The following is an 11,913-nucleotide window of genomic DNA, read 5'->3' on the forward strand; positions in this document are numbered from 1 at the left end:
AACAGAAATAGGAAACTAACAAATGAGCCACTGACAACTACAACAAAACAGGTGGGGTTTTAAAATGGTTTCCGAAAGGCATCCATGGGGGTGCCTACTGATTGGGTGCTGTCCAAGCAAACTCGAGTAGGATCTTAACATCCACCATGGACGCACGCCCACTAGATTTGCCTGATATCAGACAAACTAAAGAAAAAGAAAACTCACACCAACTTAGGGTGCAAATAAACATGGAGTAAACCAAACAGGTGAGACAAGCTAAAAGGCTTTCTTTCACAACTTAAAGAGGAAGCGCTAAACAGCAGCGTCGTTCTTCCAACATCTCTCATACCAACTGGAGCACTGGGCTAGCCGCTCTTAAATATCACCTGTGCCAGCACAGGTGAAACTAACGATTGACTAACGAGGCGACAGGTGCAACACATTCTGACCAAAGCCACACCCAAACAGAACCAACCTCCAAATCGAAAACGAAATCGAGCAAAACCCCAAAGCCTATAACAGCACCTACTGTATGTTAGCAGCCCAGCTGCAGTACGTAGGCTATGCAGATAGTGGGCAGTGTAGAGCAGTGTAGCGCAGTGTCAGGGACTTTCCAGACCAGGTTTCAGTGTGTGAGAAGTGCACTCCTAGTACAGACTGTGGCTGTTACGCTACTGAAGGCTGCACTTAAACAAGTCTGACCAGACATACAATATGGACCTATTACAAAAGAGCCTGCTCGCACCACAACAAAAAACACCCTATGCGCTTCTCATAAAGGATCATTAAAAATCCTCATTTCAAATTGCCTTTGATGACATTAAAGAAAATTTGAAGTCACAACTATAACAACTATGAAGGATACAATCATGCTGCTTAGGTTACTTTATGTTCTCACTGAATCAATGTATGGGATCATAGGGATGCCTCTCAGTGTTACTGAAAGAGGTGTCTTCTTCTAGCAGTATGCAAAGTACTCAATGCAAAGCTAAAGCAGTAAACTTCTGATTATGACCACAATGTAACATGCAAAGGTGAAAAGTTGGATACAATAACACTTTGTAATAAACTGCACAATACCCAGTAACATGCATGTTGTTAATTTCCTCCATTTATTCTCTAGGAATGTGGTAACGTGGTAGAATGAGGTTCCTCAGCTACGAAACTTCCATGACATGCATTCTAGGCTTGGAATGTTCTTCTTTTATGTTGCTTTGTCCCAGGAGATCCAGAGAAGAGGAGGAGGCCACTTTTTTTAACCAGGCTGTTAGTAACCCTATAAGGAAGCCCACACACAGGCACGCACGCACTCACAGACACAGATACACACCAGAGGGTGAGACAGGAGACTGAGCGGTGTGGAAATCCCCTTATTTAGGGCCTAAATCAGAGGCTTGGCTGACTGCAGCAGAGGCCCACTGTGGAAAGAGAGTGGGGACTGCTGCTGCTATTCTCATCTCTCAACTCAGTGGGCATCTGGCTAACCAGGTAGCTGATCTATTCTGCTGTGCCATCATATTATAGTTTGCTGTGCCCGCACTATTACTGTGCCATCTGTAAGTAGAGTTAAAGGAAAGATTCACCCATTTTGACTGTTAAATTGTTTTTGTGCTATTGATTCACGGGGTCATGTTATGTTTTCATGTGTATCTGAGCTATTGCCGTTCAAGCAGGCAGAAACTCAGCCCTTATGACATAGCATTGCGATAAAGCCGCTCTCACTACACTAGAAGTTAATAGGAATACGACTTTTAGATCGCGAAAACGTCTATCATACATGTCATATTTCAATACTGCCTGATGTCATACCGCAGGGAGGTTGTCTTCTTTCGAATGAGCCATTGCTCATATTTTGGTGATATTCCTACCTCAACAAATGTATAATTTAACAGAGGGTCCGCCACATTTCTCCTATTTGTCTGCCTCTTCAGTCCAGAGTGCATTGCATGGTATTGTTGTGAATGTCAGAATTGATAGTGCAGTTTGTTTAGGCAATTTTACAGCTAACTAGCTACTTCACATGCTGATAATGACTTTGGTATTATTGTGTGTAGCTATGTTTGGTAGCTAGCTAGCTAGCCAGCCAGCCCATAGAGAGAGCATTGCATTGTGGGTTTGGTAGTCGACTTGAGCTGCAACAGATTTCCGCAAAGATATTCAAGTTGCTACCACCCTTGTTATAACGACAAAATGAAACATTTGTTCACAGAAAATATTGTTCTCACATTATAGGAATTAGTGGTTTTCTGTGAATTTTTCCTTTAAATCAGCAAGGTTATGAGAGACATAACCTGGGCGACAGTGTGTTTCAGCTTTAGCCAACTCGTCTGGCGAAAGTCAGCCAGGTACAATTAGTCTGGTCCCATACTACTGTAAATGCTGTAGCCAACTCCTTTATACTGTAGTTGTCATGCCATACAGTGGGAACAGGCTAAGGTACAGTGGCTGGATGAGTAAAATTAGTAAGATAAATGTATTGTTCCCCGACTGAGATATAGTATATGCCAATATTTCAGGTATGCTTAAGAAACTGTTGACGCATGCATGCACACTTGAGCGCAAACCCATTAACACAGTTCCAAGGAAAGGCATTGTGGCATTATTCTGTCTCTGGATTTTCCCTCCTTAATCACACACTGTCCAAGATGATTGCTCTGTGCATCATTATCTACCAGGTTAGGCCAGGGAGCTAAAGGGTATTCTCTTCTCTTCACACACAAATGACAAACCAAACCAACTTCCAACTGCCAACACATCCTGTAGAGAAGGGTCAAGCAACTCCTACAAAGGACTTGCTCCCATACAAGTCCTAAACTAGGCTTCCTATTGAAACCTCCACTACAGTCTATCCTCCATGTTGCATCCTTTCCTCATATCTCTTCTTGTGTCATCAAACAGTGGAGTGCAGCCCACGTGTTTTTTGTTTGGCTCTATTAGACTAATAAAGACAAACAAAAAACACGAGTGCTGACTTTGTCCTGTGCTGACTGTGGCTGAGCTCCACTCTCTACAACTAATTTAGTTGTCCCACAGTAACCCCTGTCTCAGCCTCCTTTGTAATGGTACAATACCACCCTCTAGTGAAATATGTGTGTATTGCCAGCCTTTGGCCACTGTAGATTATAATTTCTAGAATGTAGTGTAATGACAGTGTATAGCCAGTCTCCATTGGTCACCCAATAGTTACAGAGTTGTTACTCTAACATATCATCCAAACCCCAAAATCCATCATGATCCACTGCCAGTCTCGGTCTGGTGTATGAGTGCCACTCTCTCTCTGTCTGTCTGTCTTCTTTTGTTGGCATAGTCAACTGTCCGTGAGTGTCACTGTTTCCGGCCGTGCTGATGGGACAGTGGACTGACTGAGGGTTTGTTTGCTGTATAAGGCTGTCTGTGTGTGGTCTGGCTGGGATTTTTCAGGGCACAGACCCCCCTACGCTACGCAACGCTGAGTAACGATGAACTGCCTCAGTCTCACCATGGTACAGCAATCAAGAACTACAGTACATTTATATTTACATCTTTAGCAGACGCTCTTATCCAGAGTGAGTGCATACATTTTCGTACTTTTTCCTACAGTACTACATAGGCCTAGTGCCATAAAAAATAAAAATTGAGCTTAGCCTAAAATGACTGATTTGCCAAAACTGTGTATAGAGTAAATATACTGTTACTTTAGGCTATTATGATCCATAGAGAAATTACATTCTAACATTCTCCTATGAGACAATATGTGCTATGGCAAGTAAATGGAGATCAGCAGGTCTCTGTGTATAGTTTGCTAGATCCTGCTATCGCTCAATGTGGTGAGTTAGGTCACGGCTGTAGGTCATTCTGGACTAGAGAGAGAAGCCCACACTGACCTGACCTGAGAATGCCTGCATTGTGAGGTTAGCCAACAGAATCTGTCACCTCAAACAGCCCTAGAAGAGGACACAGGAGTCTTTGTTACCAATGAAGACAAAGAAAATCTTGTGTCACTCACTCACAGACACAGTACAGCCACATGAGACTTCTGCAGACAGACAGACAAGAGTATCCACCACCGATCCTAGCTGACTGACCAACATGACAGACAGACGAGATAACATACTGTAGTTAAAGCATAGTTAACAGTATATTTATTAACAGTTTATCAATGTGATGTTACATTAAAAACAAAGTAAAAAAGTGCTCAGTAAGTACAAAAATGTAATAAATATGTGAATATCAAAAAAGGTCTTAAATATATAAAGTTAATTTACAACAGGGGCAACAGTGCATAAGGCATGGATTCGTAACAACAAATATGAAATAGATCATATACTCCCTTTACTTTACAAAATGGCCTGGAAAGATGTTCCAAATTACAAGTCACCAAGTGACCACAAGTGAGTACGGCTACACAGGCAAACACCATTTCTGGGTCTGTGCTCAGCCAAGTATTTAAACAAATGTTTTCTAAAGTAAGACAAAGTGAATGACATGCTAGTAGTAGCGTATAAAGCAGGAAGGCTTCATGTGTTAGAGTGCATTAAGGTTTAGGCTACTACTTGGTTCTGTGGTTTAGGCACAAACACACCCCTTTGGAGGCACCAGGTACTGTAGATAGATAGGCACCAGGATGGAATGTTAGAACCTGCCTCCAGTTAGGGGTAAGGCCACTGGAGACACATACTGTATAGTTAACAATACAGTACTGCTATCGTACCACACTGTGCCTGCACTATAAATCCACAGAAAGACAGTGGCACTGCACTGCCCAATGAAGGCTAGCCCTTGTAGTCGGATCAGCTGCTGCTTTAACCAACTCCTGTGTTTGATTACAAACATGACAATATCTTTGTCACTATCATATCATTGTCCTTTGTTGTTATGATGTCATTGTTCTTTATAGTTTGGTATCAATGGCATGACAACGACAGTGGAGTGGGCTAAAACCGTAACAGGTCTGACTCCCAGGCATATAGATGTCTCCTTTGTAGCCACAACCAAACAAGTGCCTTGAGAGACAGACACTAGTGCTCCCCCTCCTCCTTGACAAATGAAAACAAAAAACCCTGCACAACACATAACTGTCACTCCAGAAATCAGTCTGTTGTCGTGACGATGGCGGGTACTCTAATGGCAGTGGGTGTGGCCTCAGGCTCATTCTCAACCTGATAGGTGACAGTGGCGTGGGGGGCGGTTCCCTCTGGCTGATCCGTCAGTGGTCCTTGGATCTTCTCGTCTTGATTCTCTTCAAAGTATTGCTCCGCCTCCTCTGATAATCGGTTGTCCTCATCTTCTTCCTCCTTCTGGGAAGGAAAGACAAGGAGTTATTGGAATGCTCATAAACACATAAACATGTAAATCATCTATGCCCTTTTAAGGCATCCATTTCAAGTGAATGTGACTCTGCCTTAGTGGTCTTATAGTCTAAACCCCGGCTAGAGAATATGGTGTAATGTCTAGCAATGTGAGACTAGTAATCTTATACTAATTTGAACTACACTGAACAAAAATATAAAACACAACATACAACAATTTCAAAGATTTTATTGAGTTACAGTTCATATAAGGAAATCAGTCTATTGAAATGAATTCATTAGGCCCTAATCTATTGATTTCACATGACTGGGAATACAGATTTGCATCTGTTGGTCAAAGATATCTTTAAAAAAAGGTAGGGGTGTGGATCAGAAAACCAATCAGTATCTGGTGTGACCACCATTTGCCTCATGCAGTGCGACACATCTCCTTCGCATAGAGTTGATCAGGCTGTTGATTGTGGACTGTGGAATGTTGTCCCACTCCTCTTCAATGGCTGTGCGAAGTTGCTGGATATTGGTGGGAACTGGAACACGCTGTCATACACATCGATCCAGAGCATCCCAAACATGCTCAATGGGTGACATGTCTGGTGAGTATGCAGGCCATGGAAGAACTGGGACATTTTCAGCTTCCAGGAATTGTGTACAGATCCTTGTGACACGAGGCAGTGCATTATCTTGCTGAAACATGAGGTGATGGCGGCGGATGAATGGCACGACAATGGGCCTCAGGATCTCGTCACGGTATCTCTGTGCATTCAAATTGCCATCGATAAAATGCAATTGTGTTCGTTGTCCGTAGCTTATGCCTGCCCATACCATAACCCCACCGGCACCATGGGCACTCTGTTCACAATGTTGACATCAGCAAACCGCTCGCCCACACAACACCATACACGCTGTCTGCCATCTGCCCGGTACAGTTGAAACCGGGATTCATCCATGAAGAGCACACATTCATCCATGAAGAGCACACCATCGAAGTTGAGCATTTGCCCACTGAAATTAGTTATGGTCAAGACCCTGGTGAGGACGACGAGCACGCAGATGAGCTTCCTTGAGACGGTTTCTGACAGTTTGTCTCAGACGATTCCGCAGATGAAGAAGCCGGATGTGGAGGTCCTGGGCTGGCGTGGTTACACGTGGTCTGCGGTTGTGAGGCCAGTTGGATATACTGCCAAATTCTCTAAAACGACGTTGAAGGCAGCTTATGGTAGAGAAATTAACATTAAATTATCTGGCAACAGCTCTGGTGGACATTCCTGCAGTCAGCATGCCAGCTGAACGCTCCCTCAAAACTTGAGACATCTGTGGCATTGTGTCATGAAAAAACTGCACATTTTAGAGTGGCCTTTTATTGTCCCCAGCACAAGGTGCACCTGTGCAATGATCATGCTGTTTAATCAGCTTCTTGATATGCCACACATGTCAGGTGGATGGCTTATCTTGGCAAAGGAGAAATACTCACAAATTTGTGCACAAAATGTGAGAGAAATAAGCTTTTTGTGCGTATGGACATTTTCTGGGATCTTTTATTTCAGCTCATGAAAGCAACACTTTACATGTTGCGTTTATATTTGTGTTCAGTATATATAGGCCTACCTCATTCCTGATCCTGTAATACTCGTAGAGGGAGTTATTGGAGTGTTCATAGAAACAATCTTCTTCTTCTTCTTCTACTTTTATACTCTCATAGACACATACACATGCAAAGCATTTATGCACTTATATTACCTTTTTTATGTCATGCCCTTTAGGCATCCCTTTCAAGATGTAAGTCCTCTTAGTGATGACTCTCATTTGTTTGTTGTGAACATACCTCTTTCCTAATCCTGTAATACTCGTCGATGGCGTACTGGTACTTGGCCGACGTGATTCCAAAGAGTGAGGCCATCCTCTCCCCAAGATAGTCACAAGCTGAAAGATACGTTTTGGAGTTTCACCAATAGCACAGTATTAGATTAGAGAGTTTAATAGTCACATGTACAGGGTTGCAGATGTAAATACAGGGTACAGTGAAATTATTGAGCTCTGAACTACAACAATGCAGGATAAAGTGAAATACAACAATAGCAGGTAGCTGACTAGTGATAGCTATTCAGCAGCATGATTGTCTGGGGGTAGAAGTTATTGGCCATTCTCAAAGTTGTTGCCATGATGCTCCTATGCTGCCCACGTCTGAGTGATGGAAACGGGGAGAACAGGCCATGGCTCGAGTGGCTGGGGTCCCTGATGATCTTCTTGGCCTTCCTGCGACACCTGGTGTTGTAGCTGTCCTGGAGGGCAGGCAGTGTGCACCCAATGGTGCTGATTGGGTGTAGCGCTTTGTGGTCCGTGGTGGTGGAGTTGCCATTGCAGGCTGTGATGCAGGCCGACAGCGTGCTCTCGATGGTGCTCGTCTAAAACACTCTGAGGGCCCTCGGGAACAGGACTAATTTCTACAGCATCCTGGGGCCAAGCTGGGGCCAAGCTTCCTGCCATCCAGCACCTCTATACCAGGCAGTGTCAGAGGAAGGCCCTAAAAATTGTCAAAGACTCCAGCCACCCTAGTCATAGACTGTTCTCTCTGCTACCGCACAGCAAGCGGTATCGGAGCGTCATGTCTAGGTCCAAAAGGCTTCTACCCCCAAGCAATAAGACTCCTGAACAGCTAATCATGGCTACCCGGACTATTTGCATTGTCCCCCCCACCCCCTCTTTTTTTATGCTGCTGCTACTCACTGTTTATTATCTATGCATAGTCATTTTAACGCTACCCACATGTACATATTACCTAAATTACCTCGACTAACCTGTGCCCCCGCACATTGACTCTGTACCGGTACCCCCTGTATATAGCCTCCCTACTGTTATTTTATTTTACTACTGCTCTTTAATTATTTTTTATTTGAATTTTTTACTCATCAATTTTTTACTTAACACTTATTTTTCTTTAAACTGCATTGTTGGTTAAGGGCTTGTAAGTAAGCATTTCACTGTAAGGTCTACACCTGTTGTATTTGGCGCATATGGCAAAATAAATGTGATTTGATTTGAAGAGTCGCTGCCGTGCCTTCTTTCCGTGTGGTTTGACCATTTCAGCTCTTCGGAGATGTGTATGCCGAGGAACATGGAAGTTTTTGACCGTCTCCACAGAGTTCGAACTGTGTGAGGCCACACAGTCATGGGTATACAAGGAGTACAGGAGGGGACTAAGGATGCACCCTTGTCGAAGAGGTAATGTTGCCTACCTTCACCACCTGGGGGCGGCCCGTCAGGAAGTCCAGGACCCAGTTGCATAGGGAGGAGTTCAGTCCCAGGGCCTGCCTTGAGCGTTGTGGTAAGCTTAGAGGGCACTATGGTATTGAAGGCCGAGCTGTAGTCGATAAACAGCATCCTCACATACACATTCCTTTTGTCCAGGTGGTTGAGGGCAGCGTGCAGTGCAATAGCGATTCCGTCGTCCGTGAATCTGTCAGGGCGGTAGGCGAATTGGAGAGGGTTGAGTGTGTCAGTGAGGGAAGAGGTGATGTGGTCTTTGACTAGCCTCTCGAAGCACTTCATGATGATGGAAGGGAGTGGCGTCTCCTTCTCCTTCTCTTCACTAGCACTCCCAGGCAGCCGAGGTCTCACCGAAGAGGCTAGCCCATTGTTCTGCAGTCTCCAGGAATTTGGGAAGGTCGGGTGGACGGTGAGTACCCAGCGATTCATATTCCAATAGTTCTGACCGAGGGTATGAAATAATTTTTTCATTTTTACATTTTAGTCATTTAGCAGATGCTCTTATCCAGAGCGACTTACAGTTAGTGAGTTATTATTATTATTTTTTGTTTTGTTTCATACTGGCCCCCCGTGGGAAACGAACCCACAACCCTGGCGTTGCAAACGCCATGCTCTACCAACTGAGCTACACAGGACTACTAATGCACAAAACAAACTGAGTAAGAAAATTAGAGAAAAACACTAGAAAAGAACACTAGAAAAAGAAGAAACCTGCAATGTTTTGTAGGAGCTCGAGACAAAACGCCATCCGTCGGCGCCATCTTAGCCACTGTATTCAAGGTGGTATCAAGGTTATGTATGGCAGGAGAAGGCTATCAATCCTAGAGGTTGATAATCCATATTGTCTCATTTCAGGCACCCACCTGAGACAGTAGATGTAGCAGCTCTCCACATGTGGAACCAGAAGTACGGGCCCCAGGTCAGCTTGGTCTGACACACACAAACACATGGGTTATTACCAGGTTTTGGAACACATATTCTAGGAACTAGACACACACACACACACACACACACACACACACACACACACACACACCTTCAACGCGTCGACAGGGGGGACAGTAGGTCCTTCTTCTCTGGTTCCTTGTCCTCCTCCTCGTCGTCTGTACTGTATTCCTCCATGGTCTCTCCATTAGAGAAATGGATTATCCTTCGTGGGGCTTTCTCTTCTCTCTTCTCCAGGTCTCCCAGCTCCACACTCTCAAAGTCCTTCCCTGTGCTTGGGCTCTGGGACAGACAGACAGATATAGTGTCACTACAGACCAAGAGATATCCACAGAAGAGAGGACTCACAGCAACATATAGGCAGGGATATAATAAAGAAAAACAATAGGAATGTACACACATGCACGCTCGCACAGCCGCACGCACACAACGCACAGTGAACAGTGCGTGTTGGTGACAGGCTGCTTATAGAAATGTAGATCATCATAAAACACACTACTTTATCAAGGAAGTAAACCCTATTCTATGTGCATCAATAATGTCAGAATTTGAGATACCGGTAGCATAGCCTACATCTGAATTCGGTTAATAATTTAAGTATCATCATGAGACGATGACAGCGACGAAAACATAGCTAGATCCACTGAATTGTATTAGCTGGTCTGAAAACACTCATTATAAAGCACTGATAATAAAAAACACTTTTCATAATCATGACTTGCCGAGCTTACCTTCTCTACGTCCATCGTTTGCCCCAAAGACACGTTGACATTGGTGAGATAAAGAGATATTTCGGCCATAGTGCCTCTTTCTTTGTATTCTCAGATGTTTAGCCTGCACTCCCAGTGTGGGCAAACCATAGAGGCGCAAACACGACTACTATTCTGCTAGCTGCACTAATGATGACGTCACTTTCCTATGGTAATGAGGAAACCCTCAAAATAAAAGCCTGCATTTCTAAACATTGCAAAGTGGATAACTCATTCAAAAGATATTACATTTTAATCAATGTTGATTTTTATTGTGCTTATTATCAAATGCAAGAAGGAATTTATTTTTAAAACATTATTTTAAGACCACTATTGAAAAATACAATGCTCAGACTGGTTGACAATATTGGGCTTATAGTTTAAAAAGAAATACTATTTGTGCAGATGTAAAAGTGGGGTTGGGAGTACTCAGTAGGGTCTGTAGAATCTATATATGGTGTCATTTCACGGGGCACTGAATAATAGAGTGTTGCTGGCCTTTTACTCTGCCCATTACATTGGCCACAATGCAAATCACTGTATTTGCATTACATACTGGCTTATAGAGAAAAAACTATTATTTGTGCCAATGTAAAAGTAGGGTTGGGAGTACTCAGTAGGGTCTGTCGAATCTATATGTGGTGTCATTTCATGGGTAAGGTCATGGAGTGGTCAGGGGGAGAATGGGGCAAGCAGCAGGGTAAGGTCGGGGCATGCTCAGACACTGAAAGAAAGAACACAGAGACCTCAAGATTATCCTGCTATTTCAATTGCAATTCATTCTGTTATGTAGCACAGTGAAAAGATTGATAGCGCATTTTGGAAAGAAGTAGGCTAAATTCTGCAATGGCCAACTGCTAGAAAAAACACAGAAAGGATAAGTGTCAATCGGCTTAAGTGGCTATGGAAAGATGAGTGGTGATATAGACCTATGTGCTCATGTTATGCATCTAAAGGAAGGAAAAGGCAGCGACAAGAGGAAAGAGTTATGTGGAGGGTTAGAGTCAGGGTTTGAGGAAGGGGTAGGCAGTGACAGTAAGGTGCTGAGGCAAGCACTACAGAGCTGGAGTGGTGGAGTCTGTGCTGGACTTTGGTGTCAATCAGCTGCTTGAGCCTAAAGTCGTAAAGGGTGGACGCGGTGTTGTAGTAGGAATTGACTGTACTGATAGTGACGCTGATGTCTGTGGTGATAGAGTTAACTGTGGAGTTGCACGTACTGATAAAGGCATAGATCAGAATAACTTGACACAACAAATGATACATGTCAATAATGCTGTTGAACTACTACATTTGACACATGTATTGTATGGGGGTGGCAGGGATGTTGTGGAGCACCATAAAGTTAAGACTCGCCAAAGAAAAGGGAAAACATTTAATAAAAGTTTGGGTTATTCAATGCCCCATGAAATGACACCATATATAGATTCTACAGACCGTGCTGAGTACTCCCAACCCTACTTTTACATCGGCACAAATAATAGTTTTTTCTCTATAAGCCAGTATGTAATGCATATCCAGTGATTTGCATTGTGACCAATGTAATAGGTGGAGTAAAAGGCCAGCAATACTTTTACCTTGGCACATAAAATAGTGTTTTCTCTATAAGCCAATATGTTATGTATAGGCCTACAATGTATTGCATTGGGACCACTGGAATGGGTGGAGTAAAAAGTGCTGCTGGGTAT

The 11,913-nt window shown here is 43.5% G+C and overlaps 1 pseudogene; it reads right to left on the minus strand.

Moving 5' to 3' along the window:
- Positions 1 to 4,075: 4,075 nt before the first annotated feature.
- LOC121549319 lies at positions 4,076 to 10,362 on the minus strand (annotated as a pseudogene).
- Positions 10,363 to 11,913: the final 1,551 nt, after the last annotated feature.

The sequence above is a fragment of the Coregonus clupeaformis genome, chromosome 33 (genome assembly GCF_020615455.1).
Source record: "Coregonus clupeaformis isolate EN_2021a chromosome 33, ASM2061545v1, whole genome shotgun sequence".
Classification (NCBI taxonomy): domain Eukaryota; kingdom Metazoa; phylum Chordata; class Actinopteri; order Salmoniformes; family Salmonidae; genus Coregonus; species Coregonus clupeaformis.